Source organism: Schistocerca cancellata, chromosome 1 (assembly GCF_023864275.1).
Source record: "Schistocerca cancellata isolate TAMUIC-IGC-003103 chromosome 1, iqSchCanc2.1, whole genome shotgun sequence".
Taxonomy (NCBI): Eukaryota; Metazoa; Arthropoda; class Insecta; order Orthoptera; family Acrididae; genus Schistocerca; species Schistocerca cancellata.
The window spans coordinates 557,118,076-557,145,465 of record NC_064626.1 but is presented as its reverse complement, the minus strand read 5'-3'; the positions used below and the strand labels follow the sequence as shown (position 1 = coordinate 557,145,465).

Sequence of the window (27,390 nt, the reverse complement as noted above, 5' to 3'; positions counted from 1 at the left end):
GCGTGAGACGACGCTTCATCCAGTCCCAAACATGCTCAATGGGGGACAGATCCGGAGATCTTGCTGGCCAGGGTAGTTGACGTACACCTTCTAGAGCACGTTGGGTGGCACGGGATACATGCGGACGTGCATTGTCCTGTTGGAACAGCAAGTTCCCTTGCCGGTCTAGGAATGGTAGAACGATAGGTTCGATGACGGTTTGGATGTACCGTGCACTATTCAGTGTCCCCTCGACGATCGCCAGTGGTGTACGGCCAGTGTAGGAGATCGCTCCCCACACCATGATGCCGGGTGTTGGCCCTGTGTGCCTCGGTCGTATGCAGTCCTGATTGTGGCGCTCACCTGCACGGCGCCAAACACGCATACGACCATCATTGGCACCAAGGCAGAAGCGACTCTCATCGCTGAAGACGACACGTCTCCATTCGTCCCTCCATTCACGCCTGTCGCGACACCACTGGAGGCGGGCTGCACGATGTTGGGGCGTGAGAGGAAGACGGCCAATCGGTGTGCGGGACCGTAGCCCAGCTTCATGGAGACGGTTGCGAATGGTCCTCGCCGATACCCCAGGAGCAACAGTGTCCCTAATTTGCTGGGAAGTGGCGGTGCGGTCCCCTACGGCACTGCGTAGGATCCTACGGTCTTGGCGTGCATCCGTGCGTCGCTGCGGTCCGGTCCCAGGTCGACGGGCACGTGCACCTTCCGCCGACCACTGGCGACAACATCGATGTACTGTGGAGACCTCACGCCCCACGTGTTGAGCAATTCGGCGGTACGTCCACCCGGCCTCCCGCATGCCCACTATACGCCCTCGCTCAAAGTCCGTCAACTGCACATACGGTTCACGTCCACGCTGTCGCGGCATGCTACCAGTGTTAAAGACTGCGATGGAGCTCCGTATGCCACGGCAAACTGGCTGACACTGACGGCGGCGGTGCACAAATGCTGCGCAGCTAGCGCCATTCGACGGCCAACACCGCGGTTCCTGGTGTGTCCGCTGTGCCGTGCGCGTGATCATTGCTTGTACAGCCCTCTCGCAGTGTCCGGAGCAAGTATGGCGGGTCTGACACACCGGTGTCAATGTGTTCTTTTTTCCATTTCCAGGAGTGTATGTGTATGATAAATTGAGAACAATTGCATAGGAAATGTATCCGGCAAAGGGAAGTTACTAACGAGAAGTCGGAAATTGGAACTCTTGCCGCTGTGGTTCGAGATCCTTGGGTTAGTTCGCGTCAACTCGCAAGGGAATCTGGCATGAGCTAGAGTGTTGTTGTTCGTGTTCTGCATCGCCATAAATATCATCCTAACCGTAACAGTCTCCACCAAGAATTAACTGGTACGGATTGTGTGCGTCGCATTGAGTTCTGTCGATTGACTCAACTTCATTTTCAGAGAGATGACACATTTATTAATTTGATTTTATTTACTGACGAGGCTACATTCACGAACCATGGAAATGTTAATTTGCATAACATGCATTATTGGGCAACCGAAAATCCATGTTGACTGCGGCAAGTTACACGCCAAAAAGTGTGGTCGGCGAATGTACGGTGTGGGATTCCGGAGGACAGAATTATAGGCTCCTATTTCATCGAAGGAAATCTTAATGGCAGGAAGTACACCACATTCCTGCAAGAAATATTAGGTCTGTTAATTGGAAGAAATACCTTTAGCAACAAAGAACAGAATGTAGTATCGACACCATGGGTGTCCGGCACACTTTTCTCTGATGGCTGGAAATGAGTTGCAGAGACAAATCGCAAATAGTTGGATTTGACGCGGAGGAGATGTGTCGTTGCAAGTCGTTCACCATGCTTGAAGCCTCTGGATGTTTTCTTGTGGGGATTCGTAAAAGACATTCTTTATAAAAACGTTCCAACTACACCTGAAGATATGCGAGAGAGAATTGTCAGAGAATGTGTTTGGATAAGCGCCGAAGTGATAAGGAATACCACTCAGTCGATGATAAGAAGATTGCAGCACTGCAATGATACCACTGCTCATCACTTCGAACACTTTCTGTAAATGGTAAAAAAGTTGTCCTTCATATCTCGGATCGACCCCATCTAGCAACAAAAAATCAACGTCATATTATGGCCTCTGTTGTTCCATGATGCATCTTGTGTCCCACAAACTTTTCAGCTCCTATCATACTTTCGGAGTTACCCTTGATGGCAGTAGTTAGTGACTCATCCTATATAAAGTATCAAGTGTGCATCAGTGTTACGTGGATGGCTGTTATGATCTCTGGTACAGTGTAGTGTTGGGTTTGTGTTATTATGGATAAATCGAATGCGGAGGGGGAAAACCGGTAAGGGCGCTCGGTCTAGTTCTCTCGTATAGTCGAATAGCAGCAAGGCGGCAGCCGAGTTTAACATCCTTATCCGACAGACGGCTCACCATCGACAGTGTCACATGTCATCACTTCATGGGACACTGCGGTGACGTTTGGAATTCAATCCACAACACTGGCACGAAAACCCGTGATCAGGAACTTTACTCCGCCACTGCTCCTTCCCTTGTCGGCTAAATACTAACAGAGAAAATTTTCCACCACCTGTTTTCGAACCATTGTACATCCGAATCGAAATCCGCGGCACAAGCCTGGTTTAGCAACCACCGCTACGGAGACGGTTGCGGTAGCATAAACAGTCGCTTCCACCGCATTCCATTTCCAATTCGAGGAGGACAGGGTATGATTAGCTGTGGCTCAAGGTAACTTCCGACATGCACCTCATGGTGGCTAATGGGGTATCTACGTAGAAAGGTGAAGAAAGGTGACAAAGTAGGAGGAGGAAGAGGAAGAAAAGAAGAAGAAGAAGACGGTAAAAGATTGCATTTGTATGAAAAGGAAATTATGAGGGGATTTGGAATGGTCTGTGATAAGCAACAGTTCCGTCCTACCTGGTGCTGAAACGCTTGTTTCTGTTTAATAGACAGGCCATTCTCACAATGTCAAGTGACCGAACACAATGAAAAAATTTAAAGTATGTTTTTAGATTGTTTTCGTGACTGTTTCGTCTTTGCGTTGATCGGCAAAGAGAAAATGATAAAAGGATCGCGTTTTTTTTCTTTTTTTTTTTTTGTAAACTAGGTTATTACTCGTTTTGAACTGTATTAAACAAAAAAGAACTATTGAAATGTTTGTCTTCCAATTTATTGCAGAGAAGTCTCAATTAACGATTAGAAATTAAGCAGCAACGAATATTAAACAAGAGATGAGAAAATATCGGCCGCGGTGGATTTTCGAAGTCGAAGTATTCGCTGGGTGCCAGGTACCCTATAGTTATGAGACCGTTCAGAATCGCCAGTGGGTGCATACGACGGCAGTTTTAACACACGCTTTGTTGAATGCACAGGGCGGGGGAAGGAGTCGATCGAACTATAGTCCATCCGGATACAAGTACATTGCTGTAACAACTGTATGCAAACTAGTTATAACGGTATTCCACTGGAAACAGGTTAAACAAACAGGGTTTTTCCGTGTATGGGCAAATGAATTAGTAGTGAAAGGAGCCCGATGTAATTATCTTTAAACGATTAACGTTTTGCAGTAATTAGTTCCAGTTTCATCATGAATTACCTTGCAATGATGACCCTTCTGTTTACATTGACAAATGACTGAGTTTCAATTAATAAAATTCCATTTGATTACGAGTGCAATGCGGCTGAGCTTCAGCCGTACTTGACATTGCTCTCATTACTTTAAACAAGTCTTCCATGCTGAGAAAACAGTTATAATTTCGTTGCTTTTGAGTACGTATATGTTTCGGACAGGAGCAGCTCAAAATTTTGACCCTTCCTAGCAAATGAAAATAAACGTCGTTTTAGATATGTATAACTGTGAAGACAAGAGAAGTGTGAGATAATTTTTCAGCATGAGACAAATGTTACGCTGATATGAGTGAAAGTTTAGTTTTCTTATCTAAGTACAGGTCATCCACCATCATAAGTTACGAATAATCTTAATTTACGGAATACTTTTGATTGTTTAAAGCTCTCTTTTTAACATTTCACCGTGTCGAAGTCTTTGTACCCTCGGTCACCACAATTCTCTTCGGGGTTTTCTATAGACTTACCATAGAATGACTAATGAAACGAACAGAGATCTTGCACATATGTCCATTATGACAGCAAAATCTGTGTAGGGTACCAGATGAAGACAGCAACGACCTATAGTGAGCGTCTCTGTTGCAGATTAATTTTTGTTGTCGTTTTAATTTGGCTTTCGGGAGAGTAATCCATTAAACAGCTTCGGACACACACAGAAACAAACAAATAACACTGTGAAATTGCAAAATAATCAACAGACTCAAAATAAAACAATAATATACCACTAAAACACATTCTTAAAATTAAAAGACTCCACTACACATGATACGTTTTACTATTAAAACGCGTAGTAAAGTCTGTACCGAACAGGTCATAAGATGCAAGAAAGGAATAGACAATCCTGGGGAGTGCACAAGTTAATTTCACAACTGCCAACACCTTTAGAGTATCTGTAATTGGTGCAGGGACTTGAAGTTAAACCTGAACGTATACAAGTGTAGCATATTGCTTGTAAACAGGCGAAGATATGCATTTACTGTCGATTACGCTACTGGTGAGAAATCGTTGGAAACAGTAACCACCACTAAACACCTAGGAGTAACCATCTGCAGCGACCTAAAGGGGAATGATCGCGTAAAACAACTGTGTGAAAAGCAAATGCCAGGCTGAGATTCATTGGAAGAACCGTAAAGAAATGCACCCACGAAACAAGTAGATTACAAAACACTTGTTACACCGATTCTTGAGTATTGTTCATCAGTCTGGAACCCCTACCAAGAAGGATTAACAGACGAGATAGAAAATATCCAAAGAATAGTTGTGCACATCGTCACGGGATCGTTTAGTAAGTGTGATAGTGTTACCGAGATGAACAGACAAGGGTGTCAGTCGCTACAAGAGAGGGACTGTGTTCCAGGGAGAGTGTTACTGTTCCAGTTCCGAGAGCATACGTTCCAAGAAGAGGTCGACATCCTCCCATACATGTCTCACGAAATGACTACTACGAAAAAATCAGAGAACTCAGAGGTCATACGGGTGAAAAAGAAAAGGAAGAAAATGATAGTGGTTTCAGAGGCACCCGAGCCACACACCATACGCTGGCTTGCGGCGGGTAGAAGCAGCTGTTGGTGGAGGCAGAAGTTTCCAAAGTTAGATCGTAACGAGCAACTGTCAGTACGAAACTTCGAATACACTGTCTGATATCGTACCAGGGGCATTTGGGGAGAGCAGCTAAAATGTCAGCGTAGTGCCTGCCTTCCATCTAGCATTAGAGTTTTACCAGGTGTTTTCATGAGACTAGCACATCTCCCGCGACCGTTTCTCAGCGCTCATCAGACACCTTTTAAGTCTCAAATTCGCGTTAAAGTCACGTAAGGGGACGGTTTTAGCCCACAGACATAACTGCATGTAGCGGATCGCATTTCCCCAGTCCGTGCGCGCCTGGCTGTATAGGCAGTCCCGCGACGCGCCGCCCCGGCCACTCGGCAGGGAGCACGCCGCATGCAGCTGGCTCGTTTGGTGACACTCGGCCGCGCCGGCTACAAAGGCCGTGCTAAGGCGATTACCGCCACCTCTAATTACCGACCTCCCCACTCCCAGCCTCTCCCCTCCACACCTCATCCGCTCCCCACCCCAGCTAACCTCTCCCCTGCTCTCACCTGCCTTCCCCTCTCTGCTGCCCTAACTGCTGCATTCTGATGCTGCAATTCCCAGGCGCCCGCTCAGCGTCGCGGTATTATTTACATTTAAATCTACACCTACACTCCGCACCGTCTGTGGTGGAGGGTACTTCATGTTTCCATTCATCCTGTTTCAGAGGTCCGCTTGAAGAACGACCGTTGATAAGCCTCGGAATCAGCTCGAGTATGTCTAAACTACCGTCGTCGTCTTTTTGTGAGGTATATGTAGGAAGAAACAACACGTTAATTGACTCTTTCTCTCTATTAAGAACGGCCTCATGGGGAATTTGACGATACGCACTAGTTCAGTAATACAGCGTGTACCATAGTTAATAGCAAAACCTACAGGTTTAATACACTACTGGCCATTAGAATTGCTACATCACGAAGATGACGTGCTACAGACGCGAAATTTAACCGACAGGAAGAAGATGCTGTGATTTGCAAATGATTAGCTTTTCAGAGCATTCACACAAGGTTGGCGCCGGTGGCGACACCTACAACGTGCTGACAAGAGGAAAGTTTCCTACCGATTTCTCGTATACAAACAGCAGTTGACCGGCGTTGCCTGGTGAAACGTTGTTGTGATGCTTCGTGTAAGAAGAAGAAATGCGTACAATCATGTTTCCGACATCGATAAAGGTCGGATTGTAGCCTATCGCGATTGCGGTTTATCGTATCGTGACATTGCTGCTCGCATTGGCCTATGACTGTTAGCAGAATATGGAACCGGTGGGTTTAGGAGGGTAATACGGAACACCATGCTGGATCCCAACGGCCTCGTATCACTAGCACTCGAGATGACAGGCATCTTATTCGCATGGCTGTAACGGATCGTGCAGCCACATCTCGATCCCTGACTCAACAGATGGGGACGTTTGCAAGACGACAACCATCTGGACGAACAGTTCGACGACGTTTGCAGCAGCATGGACTATCAGTTCGGAGACCGTGGCTGCGGTTACCCTTGACGCTGCATCACAGACAGGAGCACCTGCGATGGTGTACTCGACGACGAACTTGGGTGCACGAATGGCAAAAAGCCATTTTTTCGGATGAATACAGGTTCTGTTTACAGCGTCATAATGGTCGCATCCGTGTTTTGCGACATCGTGGTGAACGCACATTGGAAGTGTGTATTCGTCATCCCCATACTGGCGTATCACCCGGCGTGATGGTATGAGGTGCCCCTTGTTCACATGGACGCCACTTTGAACAGTGGACATTACATTTCAGATGTGTTACGCCCCCTTGGCTCTACCCTTCATTCAATCCCTGCGAAACCCTACATTTCAGCAGGATAATGCATGTTGCAGATCATGTACGTGTGAAATGATAATTAAATGGACACCCTAGCTGCAAACAGGCGTTGATGTACTTCATTGGGGACATGTTGAAAATGTGTGTCCCGACCGGGACTCGAACCCGGGATCTCCTGCTTACATGGCAGACGCTCTATCCATCTGAGCCACCGCGGGCACAGAGGATAGTGCGTCTGCACGCTCCCCGTGAGATCCACATTCCCAACATGGCCACACCACTACATTCGTAGTGCGCCTAATAGATGTTTGCCCATCGTACTCATTACTCGTGGCAGATTAATCTACCAAGTCCCGTACGAGTTCGGGCATAGCGTGTGAGTTCGCACAAGAAGGTCAATGGCCGGGAAGCCATATTTTAACTATATACGACAGTAGTATCTGTTCCCGAATGAACAGTTACCGTGGATGACCATGCAGCTTTGCTAGAAATGAAATGATAATTAAATGGACACCCTAGCTGCAAACAGGCGTTGATGTACTTCATTGGGGACATGTTGAAAATGTGTGCCCCGACCGGGACTCGAACCCGGGATCTCCTGCTTACATGGCAGACGCTCTATCCATATCCTGTAAGGGTCTTTCTGGATACAGAAAATGTTCGACTGCTGCCCTGGCCAGCACATTCTCCAGATCTCTCACCAATTGAAAACGTCTGGTCAATGGTGGTCGAGCAAATGTCTCGTCACAATACGCCAGTCACTACTCTTGATGAACTGTGGTATCGTGTTGAAGCTGCATGGGCAGCTGTACCTGTACACGCCATCCAAGCTCTGTTTGATTCAATGCCCAGGCGTGTCAAGGCCGTTATTACGGCCAGAGGTGGCTGTTCTGTAATCACATGTCAGTTCTGGTATAATATATTTGTCCAATGAATACCCATTTATCATCTGCATTTCTTCTTGGTGCAGCAATTTTAATGGCCAGTAGTGTATAATGGACAATAAAGAGTTTCAGTTTGAGGCCGTTGCTGCAGCATGTATGTAACCTAGTGCGACTCCGATGCGGGTTTATACGCACCGACATGTAGGCAAGGGGTTCATGTTGCCTTGAACAGAAACTTTTTGATCTTCCGTTATAGAAGCAAAAATATTACTGCACGTAAGGGTTCAGAAACTATCACTTTCCGATATAACAGCGAACGTGTAGTTAAGAAAGGACTTCAGTATGATCTGATGTCCTAGATAGTACAAATATAACTAATAAAGTTCGACGAAACTTGAACCATACGTAGAAAGACCTGCAAAGTGTAGTACAGAAGGCAACGGAAAGAAATACGCAATGAGACGAACAGAACAACACTTTTATTCAAAGACAATATTTGCGATGAAGTCACTGCGATTTATGATGGTCCCTTGGACGTAACAAAAGAGGGGACATTGTTCTTAATACGGTTCGTTATCTCAACGGACGGCAATGCACGTTCTGCAACGTGCTGCCGTGGTGGCCACAAGGTTGGCAGCAGTTCTAGTGGTAAGGCTTTCCTCTCCTCTACCAGCGCTGTTGATAACAGCCGGGTATTAGATGGTACATGTGGACGTGCTGCAATGTGTCTTCCCAACGCATCCTCTATGAGGTTTAAGTCGAGATAACGGCCAGCCCAGCCCATTCGCCAAATATCCTCTCGTTCCAGGTGCTTCTCAACTAGCTCTGTTCTACGAGATGCGACAGTAAAGTAATGAGACTAGTGTCAAAAAAATGTTGCTTACCTTTTTAGTCAAGTCTAGTGTTGTCTCCTTCAAAGTAGTTCCCTTCTGATTGCACTCACTTTTTTCGAGCGCTTCTGCCATTGATAATAACATTTCTGGAACTCATCTTCTGTAATATCCTCCAAGATCCTCGTCACAGCTATTTGGACATCTTGTGTTGTTTGAAAATGGTGACCCTTGACCGCCGTTTTGACTCTTGGAAATAGGAAAAAGTCGCACGGAGCAATATCTGGTGAATAAGGCGGCTGTGGTAGTACTGAAATTTGTTTTGAGGTTAAAAATTGCTGTACTGACAGAGCAGTATGGGATGGCGCACTATCGTGTGCAGAATCCAATTATCAGCAATTTTGACATGGACACGAATCTCTTTTACGAAGTCTTTCTAAAGTTATTTGTAGTAATATTGATTAACTGTTTGTCCAGGAGGCACCCACTCTTTATGACCAAGTTGACATCCGTCCGTGAGGTTGATGGTCGTCCACTGGTGTCTTCATCTTCAACATTTATTCTGCCTTCACTAAACATTTTATGCCAATGAAAAACTTAAGCATCTGAGAAAACCTCCTCTCCAAAAGCCTTCTGAAGCTTACAGTAAGTTGTCGCCTTTTCACCCAATTTAACGCAAAAAGAAAAGGAATACCGTTGCGCAATATTATGTGGTTCCATTTCCGTGACGAGAGACACAAACACGTGTTAACTTATTACAGCACGACTCAGTACTGAGCAGTTGCATCGATGCGATGCTTGGACTAGAAGCAGCTTATAGACCAAGGTGAAAGATATTGTGCCTACGCAAGCCTGCAGGGTTGCCACATCTCACAAAGAAAATCGGTCTCATTACTTTATTGTCGCACCTCGTATATGGTCGTCATGCATGAAAATGAAGTCAGGGCGATACACCCCTTAAAAGACGCACACGGGGACGTATTACAGTGTCACAATAACGTTGCCCAATGAATGTACTGGGTTCAAACATTTGGAAGTCAGTACGCCACTGCAAGATTGTGCTTGACCACGAACCCCCCCCCCCCCCAACTCACACACACCATAGCACCGGGCCATCAAACCTATCATGTTCGGCGATGCTATGCGTGCCTTCTTATGGCGAAACGGGGGAAGGAAAATTGCCGAACATGATTGTTTTGTTGGTCGAGGTGTTGGGGTGTGGGGAGCCATAACGCTACTTGGCATACTTACCTTAAAATCTCTGGAAAAGATACGCTCACCGGTCAACGTTTTTGTGGCACTGTATTCATTCCCCATGTGCGTTACTGCTTCCCCACGTTCGTCTTTTCAAGTGTGCTCTCGGCCCTGGATTCATTTTTATAGATGACAGCAGCGCAGGTGGAGAAGCTCTTGGAACAAGAGGATATTCGGCGAATGAACTGGCTTCCTCATCCTCCGACTTAAAAGCCACGGGGCACGTGTGGAATGCGTTGCGGGGATGTATTGCAGCAAGACCACATGCACCTCTGACCATTCGGCAGTTGCCGACCGATCTGGTGAAGGAATGGAACGCATTACTGCGAAACACCCTTACTAACATTGTGGTCAGTAGGAGAAAGTTGCACAGCATTCATTCCCGTCCGTGGTGATCACATGCCCTTTTAAAAAGCTTGTCCCGTCATTTGTAATGTCCAGGGAACCATAACGATTCGCGGTGAATTCAGTGTAATTATTGCCCTCGAATAAAAGTGCCATTTCTGTTCGTCTCTTGGGTACTTCTCTCGATTGCCTTCTGTAGCGGATCTTTCTGTGTTTGCTACAAGTTCAATCGAGCTATGCCACTTGGCACTTACATTCGTTCTTAAGTTCTGCTCACTAGTGAATCTGAAACGTAAACTTTCAGATTACGTCCCCATCTATTTGGATTCTAATTTAACCAGTGCCGAATGATTTTTCTCTTTGTAAGTAGATGAACCCTGTTCAGACAAAATAGATACTCACATAATGTGACCCTTACAGGCCACACATAGGTAAGGCGCAACATCAGGTGTGAATGCAGCAGTGTGTGACATTATGGTAGAAGGTTAAGTAAGGGCTTAGTATTCATTATCTGAGTCAGCATACACGACAATATCGTCACGTCGTAACCACAATGAAGTCCCATTTCGGAAGAAGGATCTTCGATGAAGTAGATCTCTTATCAGTGAAAGTACGTTTATTACGGACACTGAAGTATAGCCAGAACAGAACTGAAGTCCTGGACAGAGTGTGCTGCTGCTTATACAGGCATCGAATATTCCAGAATACACAAACATTAGAAACATAAGAAATTTCGGGAAGCTTCTGGGATAACAAATAACTACTGGTGGCCAGGTTTTAAATAGCGATCCAGAGAAAGTCAGTCAACGACGCTAAAGCTATGTCACACTGCATGCTTCACAGGTCGCGGCAATATACAGGGTGGCCCAAAAAGGATGGTCACATTTTAAATAACTATAACTCCATCAGTTTTACAAATTAATTTTATTCAATTACGTAACTAAATGCTCCCAGGCACCCAATTACAAGAACTAACCACAAAAAATCATGTACGGAAAATGACTTCCGGAAGATGGTGTCCTTCCTCGGTGATGCATTCCACAAGTCTTTCCTCGAAATTTTCCATCACTTTCACTACTGTTTCTTCTTGAATTGCCATAATTTCCGCACTGATTGCCTCCTTCAGATCAATTAAGTTTCGGGGCTTCTGTACGTAGACTTTTGACTTTAGGTATCCCCAAAGAAAAAAATCACAGGCTGAGAGGTGATCTCGCGGGCCAGTGGACATCTCCAAAACGCGAGATGATGTGGTGGGGGAACATCCGCCTTAAAACACACATGGAGTCATTGGCTGTGTGGGCCGTGGCCCCGTCCTGTTGAAACCAAATTCGATCTCGATTTACATATAACTCTCGCAGTTTCGGCACCAAAAAGCTACGTAGCATGTTAACGTAACGTTTCGAGTTCACTGTGACTGTAGCGTTGTTCTCCTCAAAAAAATAAGGACCAACAATCCCCAATCTTGAAATTCCACACCAGACTGTTACCTTAGCACTATGAAGAGGCTTTTGGTGCGATTCTCTGGGATTATCTGCTGCCCAATACCGGCAGTTTTGTTTATTGACATAGCCGTCTAAATGGAAATGGGCTTCATCTGACATAAGAAGCACAACATCATTATTAGAGTACAAAATGTCAAGCATTGATTCACAAAATCGTCTTCGCTGCTCAAAATCACGATCATACAGCTTTTGCGTGATCATAATTTTGTATGGGTGAAACTGTAACTCACGGCTTAAAATACGCTGCAACGAACTACGGCTGAGGCCTAAAGTTTGAGCACGACGCCTAGTGGAACGACGCGGGCTTTGCAGCACTGACGCTCTAACATCATCAATGTTCTGTGGAGTAACTGCCGTACGTGTACGCCCTGTAGATTTACCACTTTTGACAGACCCTGTTGTCCGGAATGCAGTCACCCAACGTGATATGGATCTGCGATCTGGAATGGGTCCATCACGCGCTACACCAAAACGTTGTCGAAACAATCGTTGCACAGTAATAAACGATTCATCATTTCTGAAAAACTGTTCCACAGCAAAAACACGATGCTCGACCGTCCACTGCGCCATCTCGTGGCAAACTGGGTGTAATGGCCGACTTGCAGACGGCCGGCAGTGGTCCCCCCTCCTCACCTTTCAATGGTACTACGCAGTTCAAATCCGACCATCCTTTTTGGGCCACCCAGTACCTTCGCCTTCGATGGATGAAAACGCACCGATAGCGGAGACCTTGTACATCCAGGGTTTAGCGGCCCCGTCACAAGCGGCGGCGACTACTCCGCTTGACCGCTGGCCAGGCAGGTCGGCAGCCTGGGTGAATGAGAAAAGCGACATAACACCGGCCGCACAGCAGGCGGAACACTCTTTGGGCAGACATCTCAAGAACATCACCGTCAGCTGCACTACGCCATCGTCTTCTCACCGCCGCTGCCGCTGGGCTGTGAGTGAAAGACCGGTCCGCTCCGTTGTACCTGGCCAAATTCTCCGTGTGACTCTGCTGCACAGTGGCGGGACTTCCACGCTATCAAAGTGCTGCACTACTGATGAGAGACTGAAAACATTCCCTTTCATTATTTTCGATATCGTTACCTAGGTGGTATGGAATACTAATGAAACTTGCTCGTATTATTATCAAGTGCTTGTTTGATATTAATATATGCGGTTACAAGGACTCGGCCATTAAATTATGATTGATGCATAGTGAATATAGTAACGGCAAATTTATTTATTGCTGTACCTTACAGTCCAGCAGACTGCTCTAATTAAGTGCAACACATAAGATTATGGTGTATCAACCAGACAGCGTTCAACAGAAGGAGGTTATCGTGTGTCAATATATGCATATCTCAGTCGCGTGCGAAGAATTTATATTATGATAAATGGCATATACTCACTGCGAGAATCGGACGCTTCGTGCAACGAGCGCATCTCTGTGTCTTACCGAACCAAAGATTTTGTTTTTGTGACTCTTTGTGAAGGAAATGGAGAGATCGCACGTGTGAGACGAGGAGAGAGATTGTATTGTTGTGAGACGCCATTACTATATATAGTAAATGTTCAAATAGTTTTTTGCACGAAATAAAATCCAATAGCTAACATCAAGTATTCAAGGGGTGTATATCTCCTTACCGACGCCATTACTATATATAGTAAATGTTCAAATAGTTTTTTGCACGAAATAAAATCCAATAGCTAACATCAAGTATTCAAGGGGTGTATATCTCCTTACCGAAATTAGTTAATTATCACGGTACAGATATTACGAGACGTAGATCGTTCGGAGGTGAAGTTAGGAACGATAGTGCGAACCTGTATTTTCAACAGTCATAATTCGTCGAGAGATTATCTCCGAGTTAATAAACTTTAACTTGGTAAATTGTTGGACCTATCATCCAGGTTCATCAAACAACATAGCACACAGATGTGCCGAACGATTCGCGAAGCGAGTAAAGGTTTTAGAAATTTCACGAGGAGCAGATAACGACGAGGAATTTCGGCGAGATCGCCGCTGCGGAATACATCCTTTGCTCACCTGTGGGACTTAAAACGAAATGTTTATATTTTCCAGGTTTCCAGGAGATTAAAGATAAAAGGAAATAAGGAACTAAGCTAAACCAACAAAAATTAAAACAAAAGCATACATAAAGAATATTTATTTATAATAATAAATAAATAAAGAATAAATTTTTAATTAATTAAATAATGATAATAACGTATTAAAAAGGAGAGACAGAATTGGTTTGTATTTAGCAGAGGAGCCTCAAACTCTTTTCAAATATTAGGGGTTCCAGATTACAAACAGCACATGTTCAGATCTTTCTTTGTTACAAAGTAACTCGTTAATTTACGAGCGAAGTAGCTGCCATATGTCAAAATAGTATCATCATGTGGATACTATTTTGCTTTTAAATTGACCAGTAACTTTGTAATAAGGATGGATACAAAAATGGGTCGTTTTCGTCTCTGAACAGAGATTGATAAACAATAACCTGTTATGGAAAACGTGATTGCAATACTCCTAGCGAGATTTATGTAAAAAGTACTGATGTCCCAGAGGACAGCAACATTCGGACTGATTAGTCTAGTTGTTACGGAGCACGTGGACCAGTGGCAATGTTTTGCTTTACATCCTGGCTTTTCGTGGGGACACGGGGATGAGAATTATGTGTTGGAGTGGCGGCCAGCCGTAGCCCTCAGCTTTAACGAGATCTGAATGAAGCGTGTAAGTTCGCTGAAGCATCCTGGTTCCCCTTTGTTCGGAAACTTTAGGGTCTCCATTGTGAGCCAGCCGAAGGTGATTTAACGAACTCCGTTCATCATTGATGAGCTGATTGTTCACTCCAGATTCCCTGAAGGACAAAATTCGAACGCCGCAAATTTTGCTAAGACGTTTGGACGGCTTTCAACCGCAGCAAGGATACGTCGACAGCTAAGTTATAATTAAAGAATGTCCATTACGAAAAATGTTTGGCAGGAGATAAGAAAAGAAAATAATTTTTAGGCCAACTGTATGTTATAATGAACTGTATGAAGCAAACAGTGTTTTGTGGCAAGATTTTTACCACAGAATCAAAGGACGAAATTAATATTGCAGGTACGGATTTGATCCATCTTAAACTAATATAGTGCAATAAATTTCCATTAATAGCAGCACGTGGCAAGAACATATGATACAGCAGCTGTAAACTGTTGCTTAAATTTAGTGCAAACCAAGCGAATACCTAATGATAACAATGAAAATTCGAAATGCTTGGCAACCGCCTTGATCGTTGTAAGCAAAGGCGTTTGTAGTCTGAAAAATAGAAAAGCGACGGCAAATTGTTTCAGTACGAAGAACGAGGAAACGCAGACAGTCAACGTACTAACTTTGAAATTCAACATAAACTTCAAGCCTAATGGTTCAACGGTAAAGCGATGCGGGACCAGGGAAACGTTGGCTGCCTTTGATCCAACCATAACTTCTCAACAAAGTGAGGAGTCGTCAGGAACGGCACGTGGTTCGGATTCCATGTTAAACCATAGTCCCCGTTTCCCCAGTTGTATGGCTGGGATAGGTTAGGGACACTCAAGTAGCTGAAGTAGTGTTCAGTTGGAAGAGTTGCACCCGGCCACTGAACCACACGCAATTATTATTATTATTATTATTATTATTATAACAGAATGAAAATACAAGATAATGAATCATGGTAGTCTCAACCACTGGTGTATCAGAAGAGATGCGGGAAACAGCAAATTTCTCTGAACAACTTCCGAAATTTTTTCGTTAGCGTTCGGGTTCCCCTAGGAAAATGGAAGTGTATCTGCTGTATGTATTGCGTACAATGGTATCCTTAAAGAGTATTACTAAACGATTAACAGTTCATTGGATGAGCTGACAAGGGACATAGTTCATGGAAATCAAATGATGAGTAGGCCCTAGAACGCCATGTGATTTGCTATCACAGACAGAGACAGCGTTATAGGTTTTAAGACTACGTAATCTAAGTCTTACCGTGAAGGTCCGTAGAGGAAAAAAATAATTCTTGAAACAACTGCAATGAATTGACACAAAGATCGAAGGTCGTCGATGCCGTTGATGTATTTTGTGGGGAATTACGAGGCTGCCGGCACCCATCTCTTATCCTGTTCCTTTGTTCTGTACCATGTTCCTTCGCGAGAGGTTAAAAGCTCGTAGCATGCTCTCACACATTGCACAGCTTATCTTAGAAGATATTGATAGAGAAACGAAAAAGTCTGTCAGGGCAACAGCGATACTTCAAAGGGAGTTGGTCATTGGGAGACCTACTATTTAAACCATGGTACACTGCTTGGTGAGCAGTAAGCAATCGTTGTGGGAATTAATCGGCCACCGGATTCCAAAAAGCGTGCCAGAAGTCCCTGTGCCTCTTAGTTACAATAGTACACTCCAAAAAATTCATTGATAAAGTCCTTGGATGTCCTCCTTAGGAGTATCGTGCCAAAATCTATCGAACTGGCACTTTAGATCGTTAAATTCACGAGCTAGTTTGAGGGTCCTGCCCATAATGCTCCAAACGTTCTCAATTCGGGAGAGATCCGGCGACCTTGCTGGCCAAGGTAAGATTTGGCAGACAAGAAGTAGAAACATTCCGCCATGTGTGGGCGGCTATTATCTTGCCGAGATGTAAGCCCTGGATTGCTTACCATGAAGAGCAACATAACAGTGATCAAAATGTCGTCGACGTTTCGCTGTAGTGTAAGGATGCCGCGCATGATAACGAAGGGGTGCTGCTATGAAAAGAAATGCCACCCCAGAGTATCACTCCTTGTTATCGGGCAGTATGGCGGTCGACAGTCAGGTTGGTATACCACTGCTGTGTGGTGTGTCTCCAGACAAGTCTTCGGCCTGGAATCTTACTGACTGGAGTAGAACTGTCTTCAGTGGTGAGTCCCGCTTCTAACTTCTCCCCGATGACCAGCGATAACGTGTGTGGGAACGTCCCGGACAGAGGCGAGCGAAAGTCAGATTGGTATCCCACCAATCATTTGGCCCGACAACCACGAATGATAGTCTGCAGTGACATTTCTTCTCATAGCAGGACCCCTTTGGTAGTCATCCACGGCACCCTTACATCACAGCGTTACGTCGACGATATCCTACGCCCCGTTTTCTTGACCTTCATGGCAAGCCATCCATAGCTTACATTTCAGGAAGATAATGCCAGAGTTTATACTACTTCTCTTCGTGCTCGCCATCTGCGTGGAGGATATGAAACGGGTTGCCAGCGAAGCTCCTGCAGCGTAGACGAAAAAACCTTGCTAAAATGTGGGATTCCCCGCACACAGTCCCTCTCACCATACGATTTAAATACTTTTGGAGCCCTGAAGAAAGATATTCGTGGCCGTAGATTTGCTTCGGGCGAAGACGTGCAGGTCTCGTCACAACCATGGTACCGTTAGCAAACGCAAACATTTTTCCAAGAAGGCACTGATCATCCTGTATCAGATTAGTATAAATATAGTAATAGTTAAGGCGATTACTTTTGAAATTATAAACGGTTTAATTACTGTTTCCCAGCTATCTAGTTTTCAATCGAATTCTCCCTTACGTATTGGAGTACTTACACATAAAATCTATGTATCCATCTGGTCTGTTGGTGCATCATTGTACCTTACACAGAGATCATTGCGCCTTCATATCCTTCTTGCAACACTGCGGAGAATCTCACGAGCTATGATTCGAAAGGATTCCTCAATTGTTTTGCTCGATTCTTTGTTAGATCGACATTGAGCCACAATGAACTTGAAAAAAATGGTTCAAATGGCTTTGAGCACTATGGGACTCAACATCTTAGGTCATAAGTCCCCTAGAACTTAGAATTACTTAAACCCAACCAACCCAAGGACATCACACACACCCATGCCCGAGGCAGGATTCGAACCTGCGACCGTAGCAGTCCCGCGGTTCCGGACTGCAGCGCCAGAACCGCTAGACCACCGCGGCCGGCCATTGGACTTGAATATACCGCGTAATGACTGTCTAGCGTGATAAGGCCCAAACTGCATGGTGGCCATTTCAATGTGGTCCAGTCCAGTGGCCACGAAATTGTTCGTTAATGAACTCGCGCACCAGGATAGCAAAGTGTACTGCAAATTCGTCCTGCTGTAACCACAAATGTACCAACATTGCCTTGCCTTCTATCTGAGGTACTGACAGCATCTGAAATATTTCCAAAAAAGGATTCCCATTCCGTACCAGTGAAAAAAATTTTGTCCGAACGGATAAAGAAGTGGCATTACGGTCCACACCATAACATGAGGTGGGTTCCTCTCCAACTCTTTCACAGAGAAATTTTCATTAGACCAGAAAACTATATGCCTCCCGTGTTAACTGCTATATATTTCTTAAATTCATCAACAAAGTGCGGAATACTGCTACTCGCTGTTACATGTCATTGCCATGTAGCACATACACAAACATTGGTCAAAATTCTTTCATTTGCAGATCTTTCTTATTGAGGTCATGCGTTGGTGGTCACGATACGTGAAGTTCTACTGCTCTTTTGCAAACGAATACCAACAAAACAATTATTTGTTTCCCCAAGTGTACGAGGTCGAGAGGCGCACACTGGCTTTTGGGACACCCTATACATTTCTATGTATGATTGCGAGCGCATTTTCCTTTACATTTTTGAGTGTACCCTGCCAGGTCATTCTTCTTGACGAACATTGTCATACAGTGAAAGTTTCGTGTAATTTACGACAATCTTTGACCATTTTATTGTCCCTCGGCGTAAGGAATTATTTAAGCGAATAAAGTGACTGATAACAGTTTGCCTCTAATTCTACGGTACAGAAAATAAAAACATATTATCATATTATGATTAGACTCGTTTGTCAAACTGCAGAGACGTTAGTCGTATTCGGTCCTCTCTGCAAACAGTTCGAGTAAGGCAGAAAAAGCATTTAATCTATTTCGGCACTAAATGAAGGTAATGAATAAAGGGACGAAGACGGAAGTCATTTGTTCACGGAAGCGGAGGATGGAGCCCCCGAAAGGCGAACGTCTCGCCTCCCACAAAAGGGGCACGTTCCATCCAACGCCCCCCCCCCCCTTCCCCTACTGATACTTTTCTGTTTTCTCCTGGGAACTTAATTACTTCGCACAGCGCAGTATTTACCGTGTGCCTGAAAGAAAAAGTGTTCGCTACAGATTCTGCTCTGTCTCAGGGAAAGCCGAGATGAGTGGAGTTTCAAAAATGGTCTCCTGTGTTTTCTGATGTTTTTATTGGAATCTGTCTAAATCTACTCTGAAGGTACGAGTGAAACGTACAGACAGTGTAGTTATTGCGAATTTTTTAACGTTAAAGGCAGAATCGTCTAGGTTGTTAGGTAGCGTTACGTTCTTCTTCAATTCCTAATTACGCAATCGTTCTACGCCTCTACTGGGATCTTCCCCAGAACCTTCTTATGTCTCAGGATAGTTTTGTTCAGCTAACGATCGTCTTAGAAGAAACTGAAGAGATCTAGCAACTGAGAACATCTTATCTATAATGACAGTGACCACTACACTCTATAGACTTACGTAAGTATTGAAGAGTTAGGGCATTTTTCAACTTGCAGAAATGAAGCATCATCGCTAAAAGCGTACAAAATTCCCTAAATTGATGATGCCCAACAAGCAATGAAAAACTGCATACTAAAAACATTGGATAAAGGAACAAGGTTTGAAAAAGAAAACGGTCAAATGCTATGTGAAATGATTTGTCTAAAAGAAATGAAATTGTTTAGGGAAACATTTAACACGACTTTGAATGATGCACGAAATAAAGTACAGCAAACAACACTGTACTGTCCACATAACCCATGAAACAAATAACCTCTAAGATTCCGGGCTAAGCATTGAAATTTAAATACTCAATCGCCACCTCATTTGCTGGGCGTGATTTCGAGCGTATGACATATCTTACCTCTTACTTTAGACAAATCATTTGAAAAAACATTTGACCATTTTTCAATTTTTTTTTATTTTTAAGTTTTGTTTAGCCAATATGAATATATTATATTTAAATATTGATCGGTATTCTATTATTATTATTATTATTATTATTATTATTATTATTATTATTATTATTATTATTATTATTATCAACACTGTATATATCAAAAGAACGCAGCTGCACTGAAATATTTCAGTTTTCCCTGAAATCACTAATTAAATTTTTCTTTATTACCCTGATTTCTTTCAACTAAATGTTGTTTTCTCAGAACTATACGATGCGCTTCCAATTTAATACCCCATTTGTCCATTCTCCACTCTTCGTTTGGCTATGAAAACTGGGACAAAATTGGACTATGAAATTTTTAGGGAATTTTGTCCTCGCTCTGCTCAAACATTTGAGCAAAAATAGTTGAGAACGTGACAGTGATTGTTACGAAAGTGAAATGCAGATGAGCTAGGCCTTTAGCGATACAAAATGATTGAACATAAGACTAAGAAGATCCTGAACTGCATACGGAAAGACTCAGAGACGGATAGAAGATGGATTTGTGGCGATACAGCGTGGTACCGCACACTTATCATCAATATTTATTTAGTCGTTTAGCGGCTGTACTGCAATGGCTGGAATGCTTTGAGTAGTCAGCGAGGGTCACCTGGGAGTGGTCATAAGAAATGTTTGCGTCCACCCGATTTAGATCAAACTACTGATTATGTAAAACATGTTTCAGTAAGAGAATGAAGTAATGCTTAACGTGGCAAAAACAACTTGTAACCAACAAGATTTATGTACTGCAGATGTCTCAATAATAATGCACAGATGGTTATACGAAGCACCTCACTTTCGCTATTACAGCTCGACTTCCGCATGCCCTAAAATTTTCCACTCCAAGGAAGTCCTAGGTACGCCGTGCACTTGTCCTCGCCTTCCGTATCCGCCTTCCGTGTACGTATACTCCACCAGTTATTAAAACTTATCTCCTATCCTAAAATTTCTCTGTCACCTTGCAAATACCTATACACTCTACAAACTTGCTCATTAGCCAGTTGTCTCCTCAGTCCTAAACAACTCTAGGCAGCTGCTACCCTCCACATCTTATCCAAAGGCAACTTCTATAGACTCCCTCTTCCTGGCCCACAAGTCAACCCCAACATGTGCCCGTTTACTAGCTACAGCCCTAGTGCCAGAAACCAAAGATCGAATTCAGAATGTTGCTGCGGATCATGAGGTTTCTGTTGCTGCACCGTCTGGATCTTGTACGGGTACCAGTGTATCATACATCGCAAAAATGTCCGTACTGTTGACCACGGGATGGACAATTCTCGTGACACTGCACGAGCACTAGCACTATGCGTCACATGTGCTGCATAGTCAGTTACAGTAAGAGTAACCTCGTCAATAACTCCCACCGGGATAGGAACCCTTCCTCTTCCAGATGGAACACCAAGCTTATCGGTGTTTTCGAATTTCATTATCATCATCTTTAAATCATTTAATGACATCGGGCCCTCCTCAGACCTTTCAGTCGGCGATACTCTCTCAATGAAGCACTGTAATTTCTGCTGTTCGCATAAAACAGCTTCACTAACGACGCATAGTCTCTCTTCTCAACAACGATACTATTCACAGAGGTTATGGCTTGTCAAATGACAGCGTGGATGTCATAATGTCTGACGAAGTGTGTACAGCGCCACATTTGCACCTGGCGGCCACAACTGAAACTATTTTTTTTCCAGCTTTAATCGCTCCTGAATTATCGCATTAGAATATCTACCAAGTTTCGCTGCCTTACGATAGTTACAGCCCGCAATGGACTTCCGTGAGAAGCTGCACTTTAATTATAACCACTCGGTACCTTTGATCTCGAAATCTCAGTTTTTTCCTCTCTTCTAGAACAGAAAATCGCAATGGGTCAATAAACATGGTGCAGACGACCAATCCTACATTTTCCTTGGAGTCTACTGCAGTCGCTCTAATAAAACTGACTGCACTCTCAGCAAGCCATGACATATCTTGTTTGTCCTGAACAGGTAGTGAAGTACGATGTAATTGCTATGGGCAGCAGAGAAAGAGTGTGTCCCACTGATGTCTGAGGATGTCTGAGGATGGTTGTCGTGTAGCTGAAGTCAACCATTATTTGAGCTGTGCTGCGTGTTCCAACTGTCATTTTCTGCAACTGGGTAAGAGATGTATGAGCAAGTGAGAAAGAAGTGTTGAGATTCGCCGGCCGGTGTGGCCGATCGGTTCTAGGCGCTTCAGTCTGGAACCGCGCGACCGCTACGGTCGCAGGTTCCAATCCTTCCTCGGGCATGGATGAGTGTGATGTCCTTAGGTTAGTTAGGCTTAAGTAGCTCTAAATTCTAGGGGACTGATGACCTCAGCTGTTAAGTCCCATAGTGCTCAGAGCCATTTGAACCATTTTTTTTGTTTGGCTTCGATTCTGACAGTGTTCTTATAAGATCCACATTCGCCACGACTGCAAACCAGCGGAAAATAGCCACCGCGACAAGAAAACGATGTAATTTCCCGTGAACAGTCTGACAACTAAGAGCCGGCCGAAGTGGCCGTGCGGTTAAAGGCGCTGCAGTCTGGAACCGCAAGACCGCTACGGTCGCAGGTTCGAATCCTGCCTCGGGCATGGATGTTTGTGATGTCCTTAGGTTAGTTAGGTTTAAGTAGTTCTAAGTTCTAGGGGACTAATGACCTCAGCAGTTGAGTCCTATAGTGCTCAGAGCCATTTGAACCATTTTTTTGACAACTAAATTAACCCAAGTTGTGTAGTATTCTTTGATCCACAGAGGACCCCCCCCTCCTCCCCTACATTCTAAGTCTGTGGGTCACCAAAATTACGACCACTCATTTCCAGAAAAACGTGAATCGTTTGTAATGAATAGAAAATCTGTGTCCCAGTTTCCAGGAGGGGGCCACTGTTATGTTGTGTATTCCTGCACGAGTTGCAAAGCACTTGTGTGATTCAGAGACACTAAAGACAAGGTTTCCGACTGTTAAAGTAGCTTAAGCCTTGTTTTGGTGGTGCAAAGCGTGTTTCTAGCGAACGCTTTGAACGTTGAATCGCGCCAGCCTAATACACTCGGAGTGCCGAGGTTTGAAATCGCTAGGGTAGCGTCGACAGGCCGACAAAGCACATTGCTTTCCGTCTGGAGTTGTGAACACCTGCGCGCTGCCGACGTGTACAGAAATTTGTATTGTAATACTAAAATCAGCTTGCTGAATTTCATGATTAAAATAATGAGAACTGCACCAGTTACTTATTTTTTTTATGCTTAACACAATGTGTTTCGAGAATTTATTCACCTTTTCAAGTGTATTTGTGCATTTGCTTAAATATTTTCGTGATGTTTGTATGTTTGATTTTCGGCCTGTCTTACGTCTTTCTGAAGATAGATTGCAATTTTTACCACTACTGGCTATTAAATTAAGAAATGCTTTATTTTTCTAATTAAGAAATGTACAGATTTATAAAACTTTTAGTTATTATGTGCAGGAAAAACCTTTGAAGAAACTGATACACTATCTAGTTTGTCGCTCAGAATTCTTTCTCCCTGCTTTTTGTGGCATAAAAAAATTTCACACTCCTTCATTAAATCCATTGTATGAGATTTTTGCAAGTGGTAAAGTATCTTAAGATCCTCTTCTATGTTTTCGAATCGTTGTCCAGTGCTTTTTATGTGTGTTGCTACCGCTGATTTTGTAAATAGCTTATGTGTGTAACAGTTGGTATGTCCATTTTATCACATTTGAATATTCCAGCCAGTTTGTTCTATTTAGTTGCTTGAGCAAATTTTACGTGTTTTTTTGTTTATTCCTGAGTATGAAAATTTATCTTTTTTTGTTTATAATGTGGAATAGTTTTTGTTGTAGTTCGTTGATTGTGATGAAAGCTGCTTTCACTTTATGTGACCTAAGTAGGGTTGCTAAAATTAAGGATAAGAGGGGCAGGACATATATAGAGAATGCCAGAGTGTCAAGAAAGTTTTCATGGGAAAACCTGTCGGGAGGAGGAGATGAAGTAGACCCAGGAAAAGGTGGCTGGACGATATGGAAGAAGATCTAAAGGCGATGGGAATACGAAATTGGAGAAGGAAGGCGATGGACAGAGAAGAATGGAGGCAGGTGATACAGGAGGCCAAGGTTCTTCAAGGACTGTAGAGTCAAACAAGAAGAAGAAGAAGAAGAAGAAGTAGAGTTGCTATTTTACGGGAAAATTTACATATGTAAGATATGGTAGCAATAGAGTTGATTGTATTTTTATTGGTACCTTCTAAGTGTCAGGAATTTCTTTCTTTTTCCTTATTTGTTTCTGCATACTGTCTGTCACTGAGCTAGAAAAGTCATTGGCGACCGCAATTTGTTTGATCATGTCTAACTCTTTCTACTGATCTTTCTTTCACTGGGATTTTCTTTGCCCAGTGTATCATCATTTTGTATGCAGCTTTCTTGTGCGCATCTAAGTGACATGATGTGGTGGGGATTATGTAGATGGAGGTTGTCTTTTTTCTGTATGTCTTGAAATTGTGCCTGGTTTTTGTTTGTATGCAAAAATCTAGACAATTAATGGTATTGTTTCTTTGGTATCGAGTTGTGACATTTATTTTTATGTGTACATTATGAAGCAAATTTATGATGTTATTACCGTCTATAGTTTCACCTTTGAGTAAAATTAGCATATAAAACGATGACACACAGAGCAAAGAAAATCGCAATGAAACAAGAAGACAAGGAGAAAAAATTAGACATCACTAAACAAATTGCAGTGGCCAGTGACTTCCCCAGTACAATGATAGACAGTGTGCAAAAACAAATAAGAAATAGGAAAAAAATTCCTGGAACTTTAGAAGGAACCATTTATACAATCAACTGTATTGCTACCATACCTTATGTATGTAAGATTTACCAGAAAATAGCAAGCTACTTAGGTCACATAAAGTGAAAGTATCTTTCTTCACAATCAACAAACTACAACATAAAATAATCCAGACATTAAACACTAAAAAATATAAATTCTCATACTCAGAAATATAAAAAACACGTAAAACTTGCTCAAGCTACTAAACAGGACTAACTGGCAGTAATTTTGAAATAAGATACCATGAACACATCAAGTGTTACACACATAACCAATTTACAAAATCGGCAGTAGCAGCACACATAAAAAACACTGGACACCCACTGAAAAGGAGAAATAATCCTCAGTGACAAACTAGATAATGAATTATTTAATTTCTACAAATGTTTCCCATGCATATGATAACTGTAACAATTTTTGTAATCCAGTAGCACTGTAACAGCTCTGACTGTGACAAGACTCTTTGTCATGCCATAGAGTCGTAATATCTTTGTAGCATATTTTAGGAAACAACCAGTGTAAGCGATGTTTTTTTGTGTGTGTGGGTGTAATATTGTGTATAATGGAGGACACACATGCAAACAGACCAAACATATTCATGTACACAAATACGCTTGAAAATGAGAATAAATTCACGAAACGCGTTGTGCTATGCATCGAAAAATAAGTAACTGGTGGAGTTTTCATTTTTAAATCACGAATGACAGAGTTGTAGGCTTTCCTGCATCATCTAATATGATGTACGAAATTGTTGTTGAAGTTATGTCGTCCGTGATTATTTGTGAGATTGTTACTTGCTCATGCTACACTGGCATAATTGTATGTTCCGTGATTTTTCAGGTTTATTTAAGGGACGTGCTTTCCAATACTGTTGCACGTGAGCAATGCTAGCTCTTTGTATTGATTCGCCTTTTTGTTATAGTAGGTGGGGGTCAACATCTGCTTTTCATTCGGTCATCCGAGCATATGAGTGGCTTATCACATTAATTTTCCACTCATTATTCCATTCGTTATTACTGTGGAGTTACGTTTTTTCTTTTGTAAGCATGTGGATTTGTACACCGACATAGTCCGCTAAGTACATTTGTATGTGTTATTCATTAGTTTTTTATGTCTGTTTTCTGAATAATAACAGATTTTAAATACAACTGTCTGATGAATTCTTACCCTCACGAAGTACTTTTGCATTCTTCCAACCATAGCTGCTCTTCAGCACATGTGGTGTTTTAAGCCTTGTTCATGAAAGCACCACGCTCAGATGAAATATTTCTTGAACTGTCTTCGGCAGAGGTAACATTTCTTAAACCATCTTCAGCAACAACGTTATTTTCTGAGTTTATTTTCAATTTTCAGCTAACTACTGTGAGTGCGAGCTGCAGAGATGTTGAAGACACCTGCTGCAGCGAAAAATACATGCAGACCTTGTTTTCGTGTGAATCATTTTCGACTTATTAGGTGTTAGAAAATGCAATATGCTGTTACATCTCTATGGCACGTACCACTTCTACAAAGGGTGATAGCGTGTAGTAAAAGGATTTGTAGTAGAACAGTTGAAGGTTTTTCGAATGCACAGTTTCGCGGTGATATATACTACTAAAATTCTCTCGGGCATCCAGCCGCTCCAAATGGTTTAAAATCCACGAGTTTTCGGCCGATTGTTCCACGGACATTGTCAAGAGGTGGCTGTCGAATGATTGCCGCTGTCGTCCTTATATAGCCGCGTTCAGTGACGTCACTGGTGCTCGCTCCAATTGTCGGAAATATTTATCTCGGTCGCTTCTTTTTTGACGCTATCCCAGAAACTATTCTCCAACTAACAACAGACATCTCGGTGAATGTAACACTGTGTCCGTGTTCCATAGCATGTTCTGCTACCGCTGATTCCTCAGGATACCACAGGCTAAAACATCGCCCTGGACACGTGGTGGCTTGCCGTTTTTGATGTCTCGGCCGCAATGTTGACGGACCGATATCTGCACGCTGCCAGTTATCGCCACATTTCACAGAAAAGTTCCGTTCAGAGGCCATTGTTGCATCGGACGGAAGCCGCTTCAGAAGCTGAAAACTAACTTATGAAAGGTATTCTAGGAAAACGGCTCCAACAACCGTCAGATTTCGCAAGAACGTAAGCAGAAGGCCTCTGAGGAGGACACGAAGAAGCTTGCGTTTCTGCCGATCTGGGACTTAATAACAGGAAAGATAAGCAGACTGCTGAAGAGGCATCAAATCAATTCGGGCTTCAGGGCTCCTGCAAAAAATCGACAGCTAATGAGGCCTGTGAAAGACTACGGAGGTCAGTACGCCATGAGTATATAAAATAACGTGTATGTGTGAATTGTTTCAAGTCGGACAGAATGGCATACAATTGAACAGCACTGTGTAGAATATGAGAGATGTTTTCGCTTACAGTATATTGAGAAATCGGCGGTAGCAGAACATGCTCTTGAAAACGGAATTCTCTGATATATCTAGTATTACACGGACTAATAGTTTCTGAGGTAGCGTCATAAAAGAAGCGATCGAAATAAAAATTTATGGTAACACCCTCAATAAAGACGGCGGCCTGCAGCTAAGCACCGCTTGGGATCCGGCCATCGGTAAACAGAAGGAGGCGCAGCAGGCGCCCAACGAAGACATTACATATACGAGTATGGAGCTACAGAGAGCACCAGTGACGTCACTGAAGGCGGCGCGGCTACATGCGCATGGCAGCTGCAATCATTCGAGAGACTTATCACTTGACAACGGGCGCGGAGCA

The 27,390-nt window shown here is 43.3% G+C and overlaps 1 protein-coding gene and 1 non-coding gene across 3 annotated transcripts in view; both read right to left on the bottom strand.

Annotated features, from left to right (window-relative positions):
* Nucleotides 1-27,390, bottom strand: part of LOC126180792 (cGMP-dependent protein kinase, isozyme 1) — a 597,699-nt gene that overhangs the window by 339,303 nt on the left and 231,006 nt on the right. The gene's annotated exons all lie outside the window — the stretch shown is intronic.
* Trnat-ugu (transfer RNA threonine (anticodon UGU)) lies at nt 7,137-7,211 on the bottom strand. Its single transcript has one exon. It is a non-coding gene; the product is annotated as a tRNA-Thr (tRNA).